Genomic DNA, 24,513 nt, shown 5'->3' on the forward strand with positions numbered 1-24,513 from the left:
AGAAAAAGAAAAAAGATGTTTAGGAAATTCAATCATTATCTATTCCCATTACCTTATTTCAGAAACCCAAAGCAGATGACACAATTGCCTTATACCATGAGTTAATAACATCTGATAGCCACAAAACAGAAATGGAATAAGATTAGCACGCACTCCACCTAATTAGCCTGTACAAATTAAGGGAAAGGCATGAAACATCTCTCCCTAACCTAAACACACTGTTTTGTTAGCAACTGAAAGTAACCACTAAAATACGCTACAATTGTTAACTTCTCTGGCAAGGTGCTTGTTTAGGCTGCTTTCAAGTGCTTTCCAGGCTGTTCTACCACTCTATGTAACAGAATAGATTTTTATTCTTTAAATACACTGAATTACGTAAAAATTTTTATATCTAGGTCCCCCTTTGCCAAAAATATAACATAAAAAAATTAAATGATAGGCTTGTGGGATTTAATACAGGAATTGACTATATAAGTACTTGCAGACATCATCAAGATCTAGCAACGGGAGGTAGTACCCAAGTGCCCACCAACAGATGAGTAGACTAACAAAGCGTGGTACATACATACCATGGAATACTACGCAGCAGTAAGACAAGATGACGTCCTGAAGCACATGACAAGATGGATGAGCCTTGAGGACACAATGATGAGGGAAATGAGGCAGACACAAATGGATAGATGCTGTATGGTCTCAATATTATGACTCTGGAAAGGACTGCAATGTCAAAGCTCAGGCGAGCTGAATGATTTGCTCTGGATAACAGGCCAAGAAGTGATCAGCTCCAAGACGGAAAATAATGCAACTTCCCCTGACATTTTGCTGGAGTGTGATCTGGATGAAGATGTGGGGGATGGGGAAGGCTCCTGCCCACACTTTCCTCCCTCCTGCCCCCGCTTCTTCTCTCACCTCTCTCTCCCTTTTCCTCTCCTTTCTATCTCTCTTCCTCTATTTCTCTCTTCCCTCCTTCCTTCCCTAAAAATATTTTTTTAATAAGCACTTGTCAAATGAATGAACAAACTTTAACATTTCATCCAGTCCTTTTAATATACACTTAGAGAAGCTAAATTATTTTAAATTATTTTACGCATGCAACCACAGTTTTCAAAAAATGATAAAAACTCATTTGCTTCATGCTGAATACATGGTAAAATGCCATAAACTGTTCAAGCAGACACCTAGTAGGAGCAAAAACACAAGATATCCATTTAAAATCTATGAGTCTTAGAATCTAGAATACAGGTTACCAGGAGATAGAATAAGGCTAGAGAATGGAGAGCCTAAGAAAAATCTATGAGTCTTAGAATCTAGAATATAGGTTACCAGGAGATAGAACAAGGCTAGAGAATGGAGAGTCTAAGATGTGCAGAATGTTTAACTAGGTTGAATTTAAATGAGCGGAAATGGAGAGAAGTGATTATAGCACATTATTGTGAGTATAATTAACAATGCTTTATTGTTTGTGAGTGTAGTATTGATAGGGAAAGTTTAGAGCCACACATGTCAACAGAAGGAAAGTCAGAATTAAAACATGGCATTATAAAGTTCAGTAAATCTGGGGGTGGACGATGGTGTTGATTAACAGGACAAACAGAAAAAAATTTCCTCCATGAACAGGAACAAATACACTAAACAATTAAAAGGAGTTAATAATAGAGTGGTATATGGGGAAAAATGCACCTACTAAAAACTATGGATTACAGCGTAATATCTTAAAATTTTTCAGCAACAAATGTACTGCACAAAAACTATGATGGAAGGGATAAGGGGAACAGGATGTTTTGGGCTCTCTTTTTGTTGTTTTTTTTGTTTGTTTTTGCTTCCTGGAGTAATGAAAATGTTCAAAAATGGATCGTGGCAATGAATGTACAACTATGTGATGATACTGTGAGCCACTGACAGTATACTTTGTATAGACTGTATGGTGTGTGACTATATCTCAATAAAATTATATTTTAAAAATCTGAGGCACCTATTACCTCCGTGCCCTACCATGTGCTAAAAACGACTCAATTCAAAAAAAGGGGGCAAGAAAATAAAAATTTTGATCTCAGCAAAAGAAAATATCAAGAACTAGTTTCAGAAAATAAAAAGTCTTCTGCTTTAAAGTACTTAAATTTAACTTCTCCTATATTTCAAAAAAAAAAAAAAAAGTTGAAGAGTCCGGACTACAATTTCATATAAAGAATTATTCTATTAAGATACTGGTATGAGGGCAGGCCAGGTGGCTCGGCAGGCAGAGTTCTCGCCTGCCATGGGGAGACCCAGGTTCGATTCCAAATGCCCACCCACACAAAAAAAAAAGAAAAAAAAAAGATACTGGAATGGCCTGTCTATAACTCTCACATCCTAAATTCTCTTCTGTTTTTTTAATTCTTCCTCCTGAAAGAAATCATCAGTGGGGGGAAACAGGTGGCAACCTCCCCAGTTTAAACAAACGTTCAACACTATTCTCCCTCACTCCTTCTTGCAACCTATTCATTTACAAAAAAATCTTTTCCTTATCCAAGCAGTCTCTCTACATTTATTGAACTTTAATTACCGACCTCTCAGCATGACCCTTATAGCTAGGTTGCATTAATTCTGAATTAAGAGTCTATGGTCTCAGAAGGCAGGGTAACATCTAGCTTATTTTGTTTGACTCAAATAAAATCATATGAGAAGACTCTAAATATTAAAAATTTCCAAAGTATATAAAACCAAATCAGAGACGGGCCACGGTGGCTCAGTGGCAGAGTTTTCACCTGCCATGCTGGAGACCCGGGTTCGGTTCCTGATGCCTGTCCATGTAAAAAAAAAAAAAAAAAAAAAAATCAGTTGCCCTTAGAAAGCAATCAACTGCCCGGATTAGAATGATGACAACAGTCTTACCAGAAAAACCCATTTACACTGTGAAAATGACACACCCTACACTGAATGTCCACATGGGAGTAGTGATGGTTCAGTGTGGTCAGAATGCTATCACACAGAGTGAGAGCTACAAACACAATCTCACAAGACCAGATAGGGCCCGTGCAGCATGGGGTCCCCTAGACAAGGTTTCTCCCCAACACTGGCTGTTATTCCAGGAGCAGAGGGACAAAACTATCCATCTTTATTTAACTCTTAAGATTTGACCAGGTATTTTCTTTCCGGTCAACACAGGTAGCATTAAAATTCAAATTCACAGCTCAAAGGGCCTATAGTACACCTAAGTCTTGCAGGCTAATTCACAGAGAGGCTTCTGTCCAGTCAGCACAGAGGCGGGATGCTCAGGTTCTTACTTTAACACTGGCCCCTGCACAAACAATGTGCTTTACACTCCTATGGTATTGTTCAAGCTCTTGGTTCGAAAACCAAAAACTCTGCTCAATGCTACAAAGAGAAAAGTCCTTTCCTTCAACACATGTATCATGCAGTTGGGGTGACACAACACAGACCCAGAAAACAATGAACAGTGATGCATTTTCCCAATATTCGTTAAATGCAATGGAATCTCTGCGGATAAATATCCTAAAGGCAGTATGGCCAGAAAAGGCTTCATGGAAGATACAGGACTAAAACTAGGCTGTTAAAAAAAAAAAAAAGGACAAGGAGAAGGAACAGCATGCACAAAAACAGAGAAGTAGTAAGTATGGCGAGAATCCCAATTGAGGTAGAGCGAGAGAAATAACGCTGAATAGGTAGTATGAGTCCCAACGCCAGAATGAGGTGCATGAACTGGATCCAGTTGGCAAGGGGAAGCCATTATGGCTTCTCCAGCAGGGGAACTGGCATGAGGGAGCCAGTATTTTAAATAAATTACACTCCCAGAAGTTACAGAGGAGAGGATGGAGGAAAAAGGCTGCTCGGGGCGTTCAACTAGAAAAGTCATGCAATAATCCAGAAAAGTCATGCAATAACCCAGACCCAAAACCATTCACTCACTTTCCGGCTGAGAAGCCAGACTTGCAGTTAACACCACAGGCCCAGGTGAGGAGGCAGCTGGGTCTAAACCCCTTTCTGTCCCTCACCCACCTGAGCCTCCCGTTTAAAGGTCAAGTTATCAGCTGCTCAGACTGCCACATGCCTGTTACTGGGCCTGCTAGTCCGACCATTAGAACTTTGGCTAACAGCAGTTAATCGTTTGCTTAATTAAGAGCAGTAAAGTGGGAAGTGAAAAAAGACCACAAAACTCACAGATATTTGTTCAGAGAAAAAGAACAACTTCCAAGTGAAAGGGTCTTGACAGCAACTGAAAATATGGAACACAGGTGAAAGGTCAATGCTGGAGAAAAATACCACCTGTTGTAGTAATCAACCATGCCAACCTAAAATGCAGATCCTACATACTGCTGGATCCAGCCTCAAAAAGCAGAGATCCCTTTATATTTAAAAGAGTTGAAAATGTTTCAAACGGTGCAAGTAAATTTAAGAAGTCCAAACCCAAGTGACAAGGGATCAGTAACAAAGGCACGCAAGAGATTCAGCACTCACCACTGTGCCTGCACCATGCATGTAACTTTATAACATTCCCACTTAATGCTAAAAATCAATCTAATTCCTCATGGTGTATATACGCCTTAAATCACAGCTGCAGGCATAAATAAATTAAGCTACAAATAAGATCTTTACATTTTACCCAGGAATTCAGGAAATAAAACTGCCAAATGTTTTCAATCTATTATGCCCTATTAAAATAAATAATAAAAAAGTAAATGCAATACAAAGAGGTAAACTTAAAAACCAAACATATCATCATCATCGTAAGTAGCACACACTATGGTACCTGGTATGTCAGACACTGTTCTAATCCCCTTACACATATTAAATGACTTAAGTCTCACAACTCCATGAGGTTGACTGCACCCACCATTATACAGATGAGGAAACCGAAGTGCAGCAGAAATGACTCCCTCAAGGTCACAGCCTTCATAAGGCGCAGAGCCAGAGTTCCAACCCAGGCCAATCACTTGCACAGACCCTTGCTCAAACTACTCTGCTGCACAAATGCTTATCACATGATAAACTTCTTATACAAGGTTTCACGAATAGATAATGTGAGGACAGCCAGGCATATTCTTTTTCGTTTTTCCTTTTTAATTACAGGCACAGACTGATTCACGTCATTTTTGTTAAAATGGCAGACCATCAGATTTTCTTATTTCTAACAGCATTTCAAGAGGCTACTTCATTGCTGTCAATCGTAAAACAGGAAATACAGTTGAAAAAAGAGCATTTTACTAAATAGTTCTAGGGAGTTAGGCACAATGATGTTTGGGACCCAAGAACTTCAATTATCCATGCAATCACTTGACCCAGTTAGTAGAGATGCCCAACTACAGAATTAGAAACTTCATTAAAAACACAAGTATTTGCAAGCATATCTACAGACCAAGACTGACAAAACAGCTGGAAAATCGTGGCACAGATACCGTCATCTGGAAAGAGCACAGACTCTAGGGGTCACCAAGACCTAGGTCAGAATCCCACTACATCATGTAATAAATTTGTGGCCTTGGCCAAGTTGATTAACTTCTCTCTACCTGTTTCATCATCCACCTAAAAAAAAAAAAAAAAAAAAAAACCGGCCACTGCCCAGTTTACATGTTGGCCTGAGGCACAAATGGCTTAAAAAGTATTTCCCCCAGTGACTAGACAGCCCAAGCACACTCCCTTCCCTTTGGTCCTATGGTTACAGGACAATTAATGCAAGGAGGAGGAAGTAGCCAAAACCTCTCCAGCAACAGTTCTCTCACAGCTTTTGTTTTGTTTAGAGAAGTTGCAGGTTTGCAGAAAAAGCATGCAGAAATACAAAGTTCCCACATCCTAGCTTTTTCATTTTTTTAATCTTCAAGTTTCGGTTGGTGGAAGCAGTCTCTGAACTGGACCATACTAATCACCAATTCCTTACTATATGGCCCTGAGGTGCAAGCCCTTCTGCAGATGAGGATGTTTAGGTACAAAGTATACATGGCTCCTGTAACTGCTTTCCTTTTTTTGCATTCCTGTGACTTACATTGTATACATTATTTACAAGATGAGTCAAATTTGCATGTACTAAAATACAAAGTCCCAAACAGTGTCAAAGTTCCTGCCATCCCTTCCCCCTGGTTACCACTCACATCCTGCTATTATTTTCATAGATATAACAGTAAAAATGGACAAAACCAAAAAATTATCTCCACCAACTTGATCAAAATATGTTGAGTCAGAAATTCTCTGTAGTAATACTCTTGTAATTACAGAAGGGGATTCCTTTGTCAGCTACTCATCTGACTAGGCTGTACTTATATTTCATCACTATATATGAGCAGATATGTTGATTCAACAGGTTGTCATTCAATAGTCCATCAATCACATCTCTTTTTATCAGTAACTCCTATGTTTATCTTAAGCTACTGCCTTTTTTGCATATTAGCATGAAAGGCTCCCAGCACACAGGAAGCTGTCATTTCTTGTTCTCCTAGTAGGCATGTTTCATGGTAATCATGAAAAAAACCTTAATTAGATGGCGCAGATGCAAATATTAAAAAGATTCCTGGACATTACGTAAAAAGTTATTAAAAATGTTTAACACTTTTTGGAGCAACAAATGTATAAATACAACCTCTACAAGGAGCTAGTTATTTTACCACTAGTGTCTTCCATGAATAACCACAGTTATTTTATGTTACAATTTATAAACTATTGGTGAGTTTTGCAACAAATTTTAAGCCATTAAGGAATCACTTAAGTTCCTTAAGAGTAAGTAAAACTTTTTCCCTGGCACGTGTTTTCAGCCCCCATTCAAGTTTAGTAATTTGCACTGTAAATCTGATTCTATCTACTCCTATGTCTAAAAATAAACGATAGATTTAATGGTGCTGTTACATACACCACGCAATGTAGGATAGTAGAAGTGGGGGGAAAAAATCATATTCCAAACAAGCAGGAAAAGCTGTACTTAAGAGCAAAATGTACAAACATGCATCCCATGCCTAACCACTCTCAGGCATGTTTTCTTTCTGCCACCCCTCCCCCACCGGTAAATGCTAACTTTTCTAGAACTCTCAGTGATCATTTGGGAGAATTGCCATAAAATCCCATGATACAACCCAACATAAATGCCGTTTTCCTTAAGACAAAGCTGCCCTATTTCCCTAGACTATATACTTTTTAACATGGCGAGAACATGCAGCACCAAAAATCAGAATTACTAAAATACACCAATGTAGCATGAGTCTTACTTAACCAAAATGAAAATGAATGCCACTGGGAAACCCAAAAACTCACTCTCTGTATCGTCGATGTGTAACCAAGATATTATAAGTTGTTTTAGGTAAGTAGATAAAAGCACCACCAGGGCCTTCTATTACCCAATCTAGTGCAGGAGTCTTTAGTAAAAAAGGGGGAGGAAGACTACTTAATTATATACCTGGGGGGAGGGGGGAGATAAACCATTCAGACTAAAAATAACTCACCATTTCACCCACCATATTTTATTAGCAAGCTTGTTTAGACCAGCACAAGATTCTTGTTTGGAAAGCAGGAAAGCCAACAGAAAACTTCCCTAAGTCAACTGTAAATCACATAGGTTCTAACACCTCACTTTTGATGCTGCACAGTCCTAGGTTTTAAAAGCCACCTCAAGACACTCGGAAGATCTAATTTTCAACTAGGCTGCAACACTTCTCCTTTGAAATCGCCAAATTATTTTTAAGTGAATGTGAGCAGATATCCTAACAAAGGGAGCATTTTCTAAAAAGCCATTACCACCCCTATTTTACATGTAGCACACCATTTTCACAACAAATTTAATCTCGGTCGCCACCGCAAAGTGATGCCTGTTTCAGCAAATTAGGAACTTCCAAAAATACTGAACATGTTAATACATGCATGGCCTCCCTCGAGCTGCCATTTAAGATCAATACTTCACTTGCACAAAAGTCTGCTTCTGTTCAGGAAAAAAAAAAAAACGGTATCTTTTGCAAAAGGGGAAGTTACCGCGAAACCACCCTCCCAACGTGGCCTTTCCACCGTCAGAAAATGATGGGACTCTGTGCCACCCAAAACTTACCAGGAAGCTGGCAATAACTTTGCCAATTCTACACTTCTGAACCCAACTTCAAAGAGGGTCTAGCACATACCTCCTTCAGACGATACAAAGCACTAAGTTCCCGAGAAGCCCGTCCCCCAGCGCGGCCAGGCGGCCGGCGCGCCCCTCCCCCGGCCGGTGCCCCCGCCCCGGACGCGCCCCCCCCCCCGGCCGCCCGCAGCCCCCCAACACGAGGGCCGGGGCCGCGCCCGAGAAGGGGGCCGGCTCCCATCACTGCTGGAGGTTTAACCCAATAACATGCACGGAAAAGAGCTTTCTCCTCCGCTAAAAATAGGCTTATAAAGGAGTCGGCCTCATGATGGCTCCTTGATTCAATTTGCAGCAAATTCTTTCCCTGAAAGCCTCTCCCCCCCACCATCACACACACATAGAAAAAAGGGGGTGTAAATGCACGGAGGGGGGAAGGCGGGGGGTGAGGCCAAGGCGCACATTTTCGGGGACAACAACCAAAGGGTGAGGATCCCCCCGAGAACAGGGGAGGGTAGGGGCTGGGCAGGCACGTGAGCACCGCAAAGAAGCCAGCCAGAGGAGAAAAGGCGGGGGTGGGGGCGCCCTAAACGCCCTCCCTCTCCTCCCCTCCCCCACCCGCACGCCGGCTCCCCGAAGGGCCAAGTTAAAGAACCCAGCGTCCACTCGCGCCCATCCCCCCCGCAGCCGCACGGCCTGGCGCGACTCCCCCACCCCCCGCCGCCTCCGCCCGCGCCCCCCCCCCGGCCCGGCCCGCCCCCACCCCAGGGTCGGGGCCCCCACATCTTACCTGGACCAGGGCGGCCGCCGACGGCGCTCCCCCCTCCCGGGAATGGAGGCGCAAGGAAACTCCCCTCCCAGCCGCCGCCGCCGCCGCCGCCTCCAACCACCCCCAAAATAACCCCTCCGGGGGGTGAGAGGCAATTATAACCCCGGCGAGCGCGGGGCGCGGGGGCTGGGCGCGGGCGGGCGGGCGGGGGCGGGGAGGCGGCGCGGGTCCCCAGGTGGCGAGCGGAGGTGCTCCCGCCGCGGGGGGGGGGCGGGGGCGCGCACGGCCGGCGGCGGGGGGGGGGGGGCGGCGCGCGGGGGCAGGGCGCGAGCGGGCCGAGGAATTGAGGCAGAAGGGAAAAGCTGTTACTAAGGGAAAGAGCCAAACGGTTCGGAGCAGCCAACGGCTCCGCCACTCCACACCGGGGAGAGGGAGCGGGGACCAGCCAGGCGCAAATGAGCTCGCGAGGCCCGCGGCGGCGGCGGCGGCGGCGGCGGCGGCCGCGCAGCAAAACAAACCCGGGCGGCCTGCGCGGGGCGGGCGGGGGCGGGGAGGGGGAGGGGCGCCGGCGGCAGCGCGGCGGGGGGGCGGGGGGGGGCGCCGGCGGCCGAGCTCCTCTTCCCCTCCCCGCCCGCTGCGGCGGGGCTGGGGGCTGGGCGGCTGCGGCGCCGTCTCGGAGGAATGCAGCCCCGCGGCGCCGCGGGGGCACCGGGCGCCCCGCCCCCACCGTCCCCCACCGCCCGGGCGTTGGGCGGCTTTGGGTGTTGGTCGCGCGGCCCGAGGCCCCGGTGGGGGCGGGGCGCCCCTGGGTGCCGGTGCGCACTCGTGGGCACGTGCGGGGCGCGCGGCGCACGCATCCGGGGGACGTTGGTTGGGGGAAGGCTCTGGGCACACCTTTGTGTGCGTCCGTCCGCAGGGTTCTCGGAAGCGTACCTGCAAAGGTGTTATACCTGTGATGAGCGATATTTTTAACAAACGTAATCCAGAGCGTGGGATCTGTAGAGAAAACACACACATACACACACACACACATACACACACACACATATACACACACACACACAAGGTTTTTTTTGATACCAAACACAAAGCTGTCGTTGAAGTGTTTATGCCCAGATGTACTGGAGAATCAAACATACCGTGGGATTTACCGTGGGGTGGGTCTGATTGAAAGGGTTGGCCGGTCAGTTCTCATTTTTCAAAGATAAAATAATGTAACTGAGTGTTGGCTAAATATGTTCCTGTGCGGCATCCTCGACGGCACATGTTTATGCGCTGTGTGCACTTTGTGCGGGGTGTAGCACATCAGGGCAGCTTATTAAGTCTAACTTAGGTGAGTGATAATGTGACAGTGTGATTGCAGAAGGGAGGCGCCTCACAGTTTTTAAAACAAATGTGGCATTAATCTTTCTAATGCTCTCAGAAAGCAGGAATGGGGTTTTGACCTTTGTATAAGCCTGGAACATTAAAAGCAGCTTCCCTTTGATTTTAAAGTATGACTTGAAAGCAGTCTTTTTCTTGTTATTTTCAGTGATTACTGTCTTCAAAGCAAAATAATACTTTTGGCCGCCTTCTTAGGTGAGCGTTCTGTTTTTATACTTTCATCACAATATTTGCGAATAGGTGTAGTGGTTATTTTACGGCAATAGTCTTCTCCTGTCCTATGAGAGACCTAAGTTTTCACGTCAAAGAGGGAAAAATCATCACTTGAAGTGGTTTCTACAGGACTGAGTCCCGGGTGGCCTGATAAGCGGGATGTTTAGAGCAGGTGCTTTTTTTCTTTGGCCCAGTTTCCCCCGTGAGCCCCTGCCTAATGGGGAGCGGCCCAAGGCCTTTCCTGGCCGGCATAGGGCGGGGGTGGGCAGGAAAAACCGAAGAGAAAGGCAGCGGGTTTGGAAACTCCCTCCCAACCAGGAGAGAGTTCAAAGCCTATCAGTGGTGTGTCCTTAGAGCTATTTTCGTATATGAAAGAGGGAATGTTAGATTAAACAATGTCACCCGATGGGAATTTAGATAACTGCAGGTTTCCAAAACACTGTGTGCAGGGTACAGGCAAACAGCACAAAAAAAGCAAGTTTCACATTTCAGGAGGACTCTAAAGGTGAGGCCCATCTATCACAGAACTCTTTTGGAAGCGATGAGAGTGAAGTATCTTTCTATTTAAATATATATATATATCTTTTTAAGAGTTGATTAATGACGTGTATGTCACTAGCATTTCTGTTCTGTAAGTAAAGTGACTCAATACGATTAGGGTTCATTATCTCAGCCACCCAATGAAACGAATCCATTGGCCTAGATTGTTTTTCAGGTTTGACGTTGTGCCACTCAGGGGTCTTCTCCAGAAAGCTGCTGCTAGAAACTGAAGCCACCCTTCCAGTGAATGAGGACTTCCCAACCTTAAAAGGATACTCTCCAAATTGGGGGCCCCAGCCTTATCCTCCCGCATAATGTCCCTATTCCTTACCCCACTCCCTTCCTTAAGGGACATATGGTCCAGGGCTTCAGGCGCCAAGGTTTTGCACCCTATGGCCGCCTCCTCCCCTAACAAGTTGTTTGGTATTAACTGAGCCTCATCTCAAGGATAAGAATAACCCATACATTTGCTTACTGCATCATAGTTTACAAGATATTTATGCGCATAAATTACTACATTTGCACACCACAATAAAAATCACCAAAGGTGGGAACTTATGCTGTTCACTGCAGAGAGAACTGGAAAGAGAACCTTTGAGCAAACGATGCACCTAAATGTAGAAAAACCTCGATTCCCCTACGAAAGGGGTTTTTAACCACGTTCTGGTCTATTGATTCCTATACTTTAAGACCCTATCTAGGATGACAAAATGCCTTAAACATGAAATAAATAAGCTGCCGTACGAGGTCATATGTGTAGTTTATCTCTGTCCATTCCAGTGCATCTGGTAGATCAAGCAAAAATTCGACACATGGGGTGAGGTAAGGACAAAGAGAAGCAAATATTGTTAATAATTTTCAGGGTTTTGTCCTAATCTAAAAACTGTCCTTATGCTTTGACTATAAATGTTAATATGTTTCTAGAAAAGAGAAATTACTCTGTTACTAAGAAATTCTAAAGCAAAGGGACACATTATTAAGAAAGTTCTCTTGAACCTTCTAGCTAATTACCCAACAGATACCTCATACTGGTAACTGTTACCAGAAGTTACGTATGTGTTGTAAAATGACTAAACACACCCTGACTTGTTTTACATCACTACTATTACACCCGGGGGGATGCGGTACCACAAGATAGCCTACACCTGGGCAACTTTCATGGCTCAGGAAATAGAATGTTTTAAAGTAGCTTCATCCCAGCCTACAGGAACTCATTACTATGTATATGTATTTCAAGGCCACCATGATCTTTTAAATTGTTTACATTAGCCAGTCCTATGTAATTAAAGTGTTCAAAACAAGCTTAATAGCATGAAAAGGATATCTGATACCCCAAATATTATCCTGATGCTATAACTGTGTTTATATTCTGCACTCACCCCAAACTCAGTGGCTTTGTGTCCGTAGCGTTCACCCCCAGGCATCCTGCAGATGCCCTGTGATATTTGTGTTTCATTTTTACTCAACGTGTGCAATTCTTTGTCCGTGGCTCTTCAGCTACCAGTTTCTGCCATCTGAACGGATGTGCATCTCAGCCACACATCTCGCCATCTCAGCACACAAGCTCCCTTCCTCCATCTGTGCTTAGCATGCTGCTTATGACCTTCCCTCATCAGTGTGACCTTTGTCATAGTTTTCCATGCCTCTGTGACCTGATTTCATTACAACAGTGAACTCTACTTATCTTAATCTAAATTACAAAAGAAACACGCAACCATCTTGGAAGTATTTATGCCACTTGGGTGATGGAAATGCAGGGCTTATCTTGGGTTTGTGATTCAGTGAGAATGGAAAACTGGGCGCATACACATTATATTGCTGCCCTAGTCTCTCACTCACTTTCTCAGGGCATTGCATTATGCCAATGGTTTTGCTTTTCATTCATTCAACAAATATTTATCTTTTATCAAACAAGATAGAAGTTTCTCTTTTATGTGACATACCCATGTAAACAGTCCAGTGCTGATAGACTGAGATTGGGCGGGCAAGGGTGGCTCAGTGGCAACAGTTCTTGCCTGCCATGCCTTAGACCTGGGTTCATTTCCCGGGTGCCTGGCCATGTTAAAAAAAAAAGAGTGGGATTACTTGCTCTCTCAAAATAGAGCTTCCACTCAATGATGTAAGAAGACTTCTCCAGCTCCTACCCGCACACTCAAATTCTAGCCGTGAGGCCCAGAAGCAGGGGAATGAGAGCTCGTCCCTTGCCTTGCAGGGCATGTCCTGGAAGTCGCACTTGTCACTTCCACTCGCACCCCATTGGCCAGACCTTAGTCACATGCTAAAACTGCTAGTAAATCAGAAATGACAACCAAGCTTAAGTAGAAGAAGGAGAAGAGGGACTTTGGGGGGTGCCTTATTTTATAGGGGTAATTTGGAGAAGGCTGTTCACTGAAGGTGACATGTGAACAGAAAAGTAAAGGAAGTGTGGGAGTACACCTTGCAGACATCGAGAAAAGGAACAATCCAGGTAGACAGAGCTGCAAATACGAGGACTAGAGGACAAGACAAATGTGCTGAATCCTAGGAATAAGAATAATCATGCCAGTTGACTGGCATGAAGTACGTAAAGGGGAGAAGGGAGCGAGGGCCAGACTTGGAGGGCCCTTTTCTTCACAGGAGATGGGAAGCCACTGGAAGGTTTTGAACAGATAAATGATCTGACCTGTGTATTAAAAGGGTTGCTCTGAAGGACTCATGGTAATAGTGCTAGTGCAAGAGTGAAAGGAGGGTAACAAGTTAGAGGACTATTGCAGAAATCCTAATGAGAAGATGCTGGCATGGGTGATGGGGGCAGGAGCTGGTGAGAGGCAGTTGGATTCTGTTTACATTCTACAGAAGACAATCAGGATATATTTTCATGGCTTGTTGGAGAAAGAAAAGAGACAAACACAATTCCAAGATTTTAGACCAAGCAGTTGGAAGAATGGAGTTGTCATCTATTGCCATTTAGTGGCAGAGGAGCAGTTTTTGAGGGAAAAGTAAAGAGTTTTGTTTTAAATTTTGATGTGCCTGATAGACATCTCAAGGAAAAAGTGGAGGAGGCAGCCAGACATACAAATTAAGTGTTCAGAAGAGGTATTGGAGCTGGGAGATATAATTTTGGTATTCATCAGTAGAGTGATGATTTTTTAAATCATGGCTCTAGATGCAATTGACATTTTAAGTATGAAAGAAAAGGGCACTCTATTACCACCAATTGTCTCCTGCCTGGAAATATTTTCTTCTTTTACCAGTAACCCTCTGCTCTTGATGTAGTCTGAAGTCTAAACATCATATTTCATCATAATTCAAAATATGGGGGGCACGAGTGGTTCAGTAGTAGAATGCTTGCCTTCCATGCGGGAAACCCAGCTTTGATTCCCAGACCGTGCACCCCCCCCAAAAAAAAAATATATATAGTGTCATTTCAACTAGGTGTTCTAGTTTGAAAGCTGCAGGAATGCAATATAGAGAAACAGAACAGCTTTTAAAAGGGGGAATTTATTAAGTTGCAAGTTTACAGTTCTAAGGCCAAGAAAATGACCAAATTAAGGCACCAACAAGAGGTTACCTTTACTCATGAAAGACCAATGAAGTTCAGGTTTTCTCTCTCAGCTGGAAGGGCACATGGCAAACATGGTGGACATCTGCTAGCTTTCTCTCCAGGCTTCTTCTTTCATGATACTACCCCAGGAGAGTTTTCCTTCATCTCCAAAGGTCTCCGGCTGTGTGGGCTCTGTGTCTCTTTCCAAAATGTTTCTTCTTTTACAGGATTCTAGTAAACTAATCAAGACCCATGTGGAATGGGTTGAGTCACATCTCTGTGGAGATAATCTAATCAAACTTCCAAACTACAATACAGAATGGAGATTAAAAGAAATGGCTGCCTCCACAAGATGGAACAGGATTAAAACATAGTTTTCCAGCCCCCTTAGGGGAGTGGTGAGAACGGGGAGAAATTCAACTTCCCCAAGTTGAATTCTTGATATTCTCACGAGCAGTGTGGACAACCAAAACTATAGGCAGAGCCCCCAGTCTTGGGGTTTGTTCATATGAAACTTAACCCCGCAAAGGATAGGTCAAGTCTACTTAAAATTTAGGCCTAAGAGTCACCCCCAAGAGAGCCTCTTTTGTTGCTCAGATGTGGCCCCTCTCTCCAGCCAACACAACGAGCAGTCTCACCACCCTCCCCCTGTCTATGTGGGACATGACTTCCAGGGGTGTGGACCTTCCTGGTAACTTGGGACAGAAATCCTAGAATGAGCTGAGACTCAGCATCAAGAGATTGAGAAAACCTTCTCGACCAAAAGGGGGAAGAGTGAAATGAGACAAAGTGTCAATGGCTGAGAGATTCCAAACAGAGTTGAGAGGTTATCCTGGAGGTTATTCTTATGCATCAAGTAGATATCATCTTGTTATTCAAGATGTAATGGAGAGGCTGGAGGTAACTGCCTGAAAATGTAGAGCTGTGTTCCGGTAGCCATGTTTCTTGATGATGATTGAATAACGACACGGCTGTCACAATGTGACTGTGTGATTGTGAAAACCTTGTGTCTGATGCTCCTTTTATCTACCTTTATGGAATAAAAATAAATAATGGGGGAACGAATGCTAAAATAAATTTAGTTTAAATGCTAGTGATCAATGAAAGCAAGGGGTAAGGGGTATGGTAGGTATAATCTTTTTTTTTTTCTTTCCTGTGTTTGTTTTATTTCTTTTTCTGAATTAATGCAAATGTTCTAAGAAATGATGAATATGCAACTAGGTGATGATATTGTGAATTACTGGTTATGTATGTTGTTTTATTTTGTTTCTTTATTTTTTTAATTAATAAATAAATTTTTTTAAAAAGCATGGTTTTCCTAGGGTGCATAAATCTTTTCAAACTGGCGCACTAGGCTAGGACATTGACGAAAGCCATAGATAATACTAACTGCTACTCTTTATTAAGCATGTCGCCTAAGCATTTTTTAAGGTATTTTATATATGTTATCTCAAATTGTCTCAACAAATCAAAGAGGTAAATAATCTGATTATCTCAGTGTGACATATGAGGAACCAAGCAATGAGTGTAAATAACTTGTGTAGGCTCATGCTGCCTGTAAGGGCAAAGCAAGGATTTGAACTCGAAACTGGCTGAGTGCAGCATCTCTGTTTCCACTAAGTGAAACTAAGCAAGTCAAGGGAGGAAAGGGCAAGGGTTTACTGAATTCCCAGAGAAGCACAAAGGGGAAAAAAGGAGAAACTGCTGGGTCAGGAGGGACCACATCTTAATCACTTTTAAATAACCTACGTTTCCTAGATCAGAATCTCAAAAAATGTTTCTTGAATGCAGATGCGGTAATAATCAATGCACTCTTTGACGCAATTAGTGCTTGCACTCTTTATAAAAGGTAGACCCTTGTTCCACTCATTCCCTACCTCTCCTTCTCACCTCCTCTGCCACCACATGGCAATTTGGGTGTGGAATGTCTTGAAGACAGGTTTTCTGCACAGATGCCAATATGCAGTAATTGGGTTGCATGTGTTTCAAATTCCAAAACCTAGTTTTCCCTTTAAGTTCTGGAATGAAGTTACTTATCTAGCGTTTCCTTTGAAGGGAATGTTTACAGTTTGATCAATTAAATTCCCTTGAATTATTAATCTGCACTTATACATTTCATCTATTCAAACTTCTTTTAAAATACTTAAGTTGCTCAACAAACAAGAGCCTCACAGGTAGTTAAATAATGTTCATAAATATAAAAAAACTAATCTTAAAAATACAACGAGTCTTAAGTCCTCGTGAAATGACACAAATGATTACAGATTTAATATAATTCTCATATCTTTTTATTTAAAATCACAAATCTAAATTAAGGTTCCCATGTAGACTTTTTTCTTTTCTTTTTTTTTTTTTGCATGAGCAGGCACCGGTAATTGAACCCAGGTCTCTGGCATGGCAGGTGAGAATTCTGCCACTGAGCTACCATTGCACCACCCTCATGTAGATATTTTAAATTGGTATTACAAAGATGACTTATTAGATATTCTGAAATACCAAATTATCTTAGACATTGCCAAAGGTTAAAATACCAAATACAAATATGCAGATTATTTCTTCACATAAAGTAAAAATAATAGTACTATGGGTTTAGTTGGTCTTATGTCTTTATTTAACTTTAGATTTTTATGTTTTCCTGAGGGTAAAGAAACATATGCTTTAAGGAGAAAAAAATTCTCCTATCCCATGTGAGTAGGCTGTCCTTTCCTGTGGCTGAGTGGCATGTTGTCCAGAGATTCTGCCTGGAGTGCCTTCTCTGGAGACAAAGATATGGGGGCTCTTTTCCTCACTGCCCCTGGGGCAAGCTGGACCCTCCTGAACGGTCATCACTGATGCTGGCCAAAGGGACCCAGAGTCCTCCCATCACACTGAGGGGGGGCGGGGTCTTGCCACAGTTCCAGCCCACAGGATCCTAGCTGCACCTATGTCTTCCAAGCAATTTGAGTTTGCACCCTTCCATCAAATTTCCGGCACACTCAACTGCATTTAACCATGTACTGCTTCATGTTCGAAAATCATTTTCATTTTCTCATCTCTAGTAGGGCCCCAATTCTTATAGAAATGGATTGTGCTCACTCTCATGTCCATAGCTGGCTCTGCAGCCATTCACAACCTTGCCCACACATGCACTCACACACACACACACTCACACGTGAAACCACCACCGCCTTCTTGTTATCCCCACTGGAAAATGGGCAGGCTGCACTTTATGAGGAGAATGTCCCCAAATGCCCTTTGATCAAGGAGCTAATTACTAACTACCCTGTGTGTGTGTGTGTGTGTGTGTGTATGTGTGTGTGTGTTTTACAACCTCTATCAGCTCCTTAACTCAGCATTCCTCCACCATGTTCCACTCCTAATGGGTACATATGAGTAGTCTGTGCTTCTGGGAGTAAAGGGCTCTAACACTAAGGAAGTTTAGGAAAGTTTACATGCTATATCCACCTTCTAGAGATCTGCAATGCTCATTAGCATATTAAAGACTGAAAACCTGGCATTGTGACAATCTCACAAACCAACGGACCCTTTTTTAAAGGCATACCTAACAAAATATTGGAGAGCTAGAATTCTGTGGAATGCTATTGAGTGAATTGTGTTTTTATTCGGTAAAACGTTTTACTTTTATTTCTTACTTTATTTATTGGAGTTAAAGGCTTAGATAAGAAACCAAGCAGGCTTCCTTCCACTAAATTACCCCCACCCCCACCCCCGCCGCGGAGCAGCAGACAGGGAGCACTGAGCAATTGCAGCCCTTCCCTGCTGGGCAACCACTCACAGCGGGGGACGAGGGGGAGAGAAACTGTGTGTCTTGACACGAGGAGTCTCCAAAAGAAGAGGGGAAGTTGTGGAGGACTTAGTGCCCACTCACTTCCTCCACTATTTTGTAAGTCATTTGTGCTTTAGGGAAAAGGGGACCCTGCCCTGACTGCAGGCAATTCCTCCTGGGCCTGGGAGTTCTCCTCCCTTTACATACCACCTTCTAATTTTGTTAGTCTTGCTTTAGCAACAAACCAGGAAGACTGTGCATGCCAGTATTGAGCTTATTATTGTAATAAAGTATGAAAAAGTTGATTTTATATATATGGAGTGAGGGGGATAATCAGCCACAGGGCTAATTTAGAGAGCAGAGGAGCTAGGTTGCTAGACCCAGCTCTGCTCGCTTTCTGAGTGATATTAAACATCTCAGCACCTATGTTTCCCCCATTTGTAAACTGGAGAGCACCTTGACCACGTGGTCCCACACAGGCTAGACAGGTTTATCCACTCTCTCTGCATGGAGGCTGAGCAGTCAGAGTGGAGAATGGCGGATGCCCCATGTGCGTGTGCGGATTTGAAAGGATTATGTACTCCAGAAAAGCCATGTTTTAATCCTAATCAGTCCTATGGGCACAACCCTTTCTTTTAATCCCTATTCAATAATGTAGGTTTGAAACTAGAATAGGTATCTCCGTGGAGATGTGACTCACCCAATTGTGGGTATTAACCTTTCATTAGAGGGAAATGTGACTCCATCCATTCCACATGGGTCTTGATTAGTTGACTGGAATCCTTTAAATGGGGAGGCATTTTGGAGAGAGTCACAAGAACTGCAGGAGCCCATGCAGCCAGAGATTTTGGAGATGAAGGAGAAAAATGCCCCTGGGGTGGCTTCTTGAAAGAAGACTCCTGGAAAGAAAGCTAGCAGATGTCTCCATGTTCACCATGTGCCTTTCCAGTAGAAAGAGAAAGCTTGAACTTCATAGGCCTGTCTTTAGTGAAGGTGACCTCTTGTTGGTGCCTTAATTTTGATATTTTAATAAACTTGCTTTAATTGGGGCATTTTTATGGTCTTAGAACTGTAAACGTATGACTTAATAAATCCCCCTTTTTAAAAGGCCATTGTGTTTCTGTACATTGCATTCCAACAGCTCGCAAACTAGAACATCCCAATCACAGCCTTCTGCCTGGCCAACACCCTCAGGGTGCACTACTCTCATTCAGGCAGCATTTACAGCGCCTCCCTCTGCAGTTATTTCACAGGGTTGTCAATGCACCAATGGAACAGTGTTTGCAACAGTAGATTATAGCCGCCATACAAAAATGGTTCTGTCTTTTTTTTTTTGTATAGTAAAAGACTTACAGACTAAGTCAGGAAAGGAGCTCTCCCACATCCTTCACCTCTTTTGCAGTTTGGTCCCCTGTGGGGTGGCCTGGCCTGATTTGGGAAGGGACCTGGCCTTAAGCGATAACCTGAGGAAGTGGAGACCTGGCCAAGCCCAGTCCAGGACCTAGCTTAACCTCAGGACACCAAATAATAGTAAGGGTCTGCATTTATTACGTGCCACATGACAGGCCTTGCTCCAGACAGTTTTATGCGGATCAGTTCACTGAACCCACAGCACAGCCCTATGAAGTAGGAGCTGTCATTCCCTCAGCTGCCCCAGCTCCCCCAATTTAGGAACAGCAGAGCTGAATTCCATGAAGGTGGAGGAGCTCAACCCTTCCCCACCATTCAGCAGACAGGTCCCAGCCTGCCGGTGGGACACTGTCCAAGGGCTGCTGGCCAGGGTAATTGGGGACCACCACATCAAGCCCAGAGTGGGGAAGCAGAGCTGCCCACTGCCCTGGCCGAGGGGCCACCACGCCCCACCACTGCTGACACTCCCTGCCCGCCCAGCAGGGACGCTTGTCCGGGCATCGAGCGCCGGAACACAACAGGCTGGGGAGGGGCCGCTCCTTTCCCTGGCCCCAGAGAGGATCATGGGGAAGGGGGGTGTTAGAGGCAGAACCACAGCGCCCCAGCCCCTCGCCCCGCTCCCCCCTGGAAGAAGCACCCAGTGTAAGGGCATTGCTCTGGGACAGAAGGGTTGGCCCTTAGTGTTGAGTAAAAAACCCCTAGTCGGGGTCTGGGTCTAAATCCTAGCCTGCAGTCTGCAGGGGATGCTGGGCTCTGTGCTCTGTGCAGGAGAATTTTTAGAGAGGATGGGGGTGGGGACCAAAGAGGAGTGTGGGCAGTGAACGGGAGGTGGGAGGGTGCTAGAGCAGATGAGCAACTCCTCACTCTAAAGGGCCACATAGCAGCGCTCCAAGGCTTTGTGAGACACATTCTTTTAGTTTCTCCCTCCCTTCCCCCAACCATTTAAAAATGTAAAAAGCGCCCTTAACACCCAGGCATTGGTCAGATTTGGTCTCTATAGTTTACCATCTCTAGAGAAATAATCTACTGTACCTGAGCCTGACCCTGCCCTCCTCTCTAGCATTAGCCTTTGAACTCTAATGAGGTCCCTCCAAGGAGCTGGAAGAGTCCTCAGATGAGGGAAAGGGCATAAAGTTCTCCTTCGGTGGTGATGCTTCATGAAATCTGAGGAATGTTCCACTGAGATGCTTCAGAACTAACTCTGTTTGGCAACCCGAAGGTTTGCTCTGGGGATTTTTATGCCATGCACAGCTGCACACATGAGCAACTCTGCAAGAAATTATGTTTCATGCCACATTCCATTTGGAAACCAATGCCCAGGACAAGATTACAGAGCTATGGAACTCAGTCCTTCTCTATTCCAGGGAAAAGGGAGGAGCCACTTTTCCCTCTCTACACCTCAAAATGGAATGTCTCAATGTCCTTGGGAAAAGCCGGCCTGCAGCAAGAAGAAATTGAACCTTTTCGTAAACTTGACTCTCAGTTATCATTTCTCCTTTAAACACTCAGTGTTAGGTTAAAGAAGCGTAGCTGTAAAAACAAGCAGCTTTATGCATTTTGTTTGTAAAGGGACAGCTTATCTTCCTGCCATCTGCCCAAAGCTATCAGTCCCACAGCTGGACACAGAACAATCCTCTCTTCCCACCTTGAACTTGAATTTCTAATTCTAAAGCTATTCTTTCTTTATTTTTTCTAAGGGAAGCGTTTATTTTTTTCATGTTCAAGTAAACCTGAGTGGCCGACCCTCCATGCTCCTCTACCCATGACCAACCGTAATAATACAAAGGTAAAGTTTTAAGGCAAGGAGGGTGGAGAGATTATAAAACGCTTTCATTTTTAATCTAAGAATTAATAGGAAACTATGGCTTGCAAATAACTATTAGAACTTTCCAATACATTTAACGTGAATTGCTGTGTCAAAGAGACGACTCATAATGGAATACAGAAGACTATTTTTAGGTGGCAAGGGACAGAAAAATTTTCAGTAGGAGCATCAAGTATGGGAAAAAAAATAGGAGGGGGAAAGGCTGAGACAAACACCCCGCTTATATTCACCAGGACTGAGGGGCTTGAAAGGGTCCTCTGGCTGGAGCGGAAAACTTTGGAAACTGTTTTACCCATTCCACAAGCCCGCCCAGGGCTTGCCTATAGGCAGCTCGGAGGAGCATCCACACCACTCACTGCACCTCCCTTGCCTCGCAGCCCGTTCCCCACCTCACCTCCATCCTCTTAGGGCTCCTGTGTTGACCAGTGCACACCAACTATAGGTAAAAAGAAACAGTAATAAGAGAATTGTCCAACAGTAAACTGTAGGAATGTGTTCTGTGGCTGTCTTAAATGATAAACGATATTCAGTTGGATTAGTCTAGGTAAAAGAGTACCTGGAAGCTTCGAAATAAATTTTATCTTGGGGTCTCTGCAAATCCTATGAATTAATAAGAGGCCATCTTTGAAATAGAGACCAAGCAGTACAGTCTGTTGTCAGCAATAACCACTTAACTCTTCTCTCTGCTTCCTTTCCATTTCTCCTCCCAAACATCCTCACAAAGCAGCTCATAGAGCTCCAATACGGCGGCACAGCTGGCTCCGGGGAAGAATTCTTGCCTGCCTAGTGGCAGACCCAGGTTCGATTTCAGGTCCATGCAATGCCCACCCCACCCCACCCCCCACCCCACCCCACTCCCCAAATCGCCTCTAGTGCCCAAACTCTCCCACAGGCCAGCATGACCTGGCCACTGCCCAATCCTTCGGCCTCTCTGCCCTAGGGCTCTGTTTTCCAGCCGCTGAGCTTCTTCCAGTTCACAAGTGCACCAGGATTCCTGCCACTGCCTGGGACACCCCCTCCCTTCTGCCGGCAGCAAGGCCCTCCCTACCCCTGTTAACTCCTACACTTTCCCTCCTCCAGATCTCCGTTCTTCTGTCCCTTCCTCGGGCAGATTTCCTGCCTCTGTTCTGCGCGTGGGGCTCTGCCTCTTCGCAGGGCTCAGCACAGTGACCCTCTCGCTTGTCCTTGTCTGGTTATTTCATATCCATCCACTAGACCGTGGGCTTCTCAATGACAAAGACTGTGCTTGTTTTATTCACTAATGTGCAAGGCATAGAGTAGTACACAAGGTGAGCTAGTACAACTATACACAGCTGGAACAATGCACCGAGTTTCATCTGAAATCTTTTAGAATGCTATCTACAAATTTACTACTTTTAAAATTGATAAAAGTGATTAGCCAGTACATAAGCATAATACCAAACTACTTTGCCACATTCGTGGAAACGTACAAAACAATGCTATTGCATAAGCATGGGGTATTGTACAGAAGAGTTCACTTTTCCGGGGGGTGTCTATGAGTGTGTGGGGTGTGTGGGCTGGGTGTCATTTTTGTGGCATAACAAAGACATATCATAGAGTTTTAAGATAAAAGAAATTTCGAGGACCTTTTGAGCCATGGCTAAGGCATTTGGGACACACGCCTCTGGATCCCCTACTGCTTCCCACACCCTAGCCCTACTCCAGGGTCTTGAGTTCCACCATTAAGTGCAGCTTTTGAAGCATTTGAGAAGTGCCTGAAAAGGAAGATCACAAAAACACGTCCTTCCTAAATATGAAAGGATCCTTTTTACTCTAATCATCTTAAAGTGTGAGATTAGACTATTAGTAATAAATAAGATCCATTTCCATTCCTCAAGTGGTTCCAAACAATGTGGTAGAACATCGTTTTCTGAAGTGGATAATTTCAACTTAAAGAAAGATATGTATATATCTCCTTGATTTATAGAGGACATCTCTGGGAGAGTTGTCCTGGGACAACTGGGAGAGTTTTAAGAAGTTCCCAATATTGCCAGGGACAGACCAAGGTGGAGTTTGGTAAACATGCAAGTGAGCTGCAAGTATTTAATCAAAACAGCAAAATACTCAATTATACACCCACAAAGTTTACAAAGGCATCACTCTACCCCAAAAGTTTAATGAATAATATTCTCATTTTTCACAGAAATGTGCCAGAAAAATTTGTCTGTACCAGGCAAAGCAAGAATGGCCTGTCAGAGCTCCGGCCAGCTTCAGACTTGAGTTCAAGTCCTTGGCATAAAATTCCTCAAAACTTATGCTTTAAAGAAGATGCTGTTATCTAGAACAGACCCCCCAGTGTGTGCACACACATATACACACACACACATACACACTGAGTCAGAGGAAAACAAGCGTTTAGGAAGAAGGTAGGGTTCTGTTTCTTGTTTTTAATATGAAGCTTATTTCCTTCAACCATAGTTCTTTGATTCAGCATTCATAAAATAAATCATTTACAATTTCAGCAAAGTAGCAGATTCCTGCAGAGGTATCAAAAATGGCTTGCAAGGGCTGACAAGAAATAGGAGATGGAGCAAGTGTATGGGGTCTTTGTTCTATCTCCAAAGTTGACAATCCTTAGAAGGCTTGCAATCTACTGTGTATGACTCACTCCCTTCCACCCACACTTACTTTCCAAACTCTTAGTGCCACTTGGGGCTTCTTGTGCTATCCTAGGTTTTAAAATCCATTGCTTTTGACTGTTCTCCAATCAACTGCCTTCTCTGTTTGTGGGACCCTAAAAGAAAAAAGATGGCTTAGGTGTAGTGGACCAGGACATTTTTCACCCAGAGTGACCTGAATTCTCTTAACTAATTACTTGGTTGTCAGTGAGTTACCAATCCTCTCATGACCTCATGTGCCTTGTCCTTGCCTGGACCCACCTTTCAGCTAGATGCAGGCTCAGTTCTTCCTTTCAGACAATCAGGGCTCAACAGGACTTGAAACTTGACTAGATTGTTCCAGAGCTGAATACTTCCCCAAATCTATCCACTGGTACTTATTCCACCCAGTTGCATTTCACCCAAACCCACAGTAGCAAGGC

The 24,513-nt window shown here is 44.1% G+C and overlaps 1 protein-coding gene across 5 annotated transcripts in view; it reads right to left on the reverse strand.

Moving 5' to 3' along the window:
• The window catches only part of TBL1XR1 (TBL1X/Y related 1), a 163,385-nt gene extending 154,404 nt beyond the window's left edge, over positions 1 to 8,981 (reverse strand). The window contains exon 1 of one of the 5 annotated variants that reach the window (XM_077161097.1): positions 8,814 to 8,981. The gene's annotated coding sequence lies outside the window, so the exon portion shown is untranslated. Of the gene's footprint in view, positions 1 to 8,017; positions 8,142 to 8,813 lie in introns of those variants that run through there. The other 4 variants (XM_077161093.1, XM_077161096.1, XM_077161092.1 and 1 more) reach the window with 4 other exon arrangements.
• Positions 8,982 to 24,513: the final 15,532 nt, after the last annotated feature.

The sequence above is a fragment of the Tamandua tetradactyla genome, chromosome 5 (genome assembly GCF_023851605.1).
Source record: "Tamandua tetradactyla isolate mTamTet1 chromosome 5, mTamTet1.pri, whole genome shotgun sequence".
NCBI lineage: Eukaryota > Metazoa > Chordata > Mammalia > Pilosa > Myrmecophagidae > Tamandua > Tamandua tetradactyla.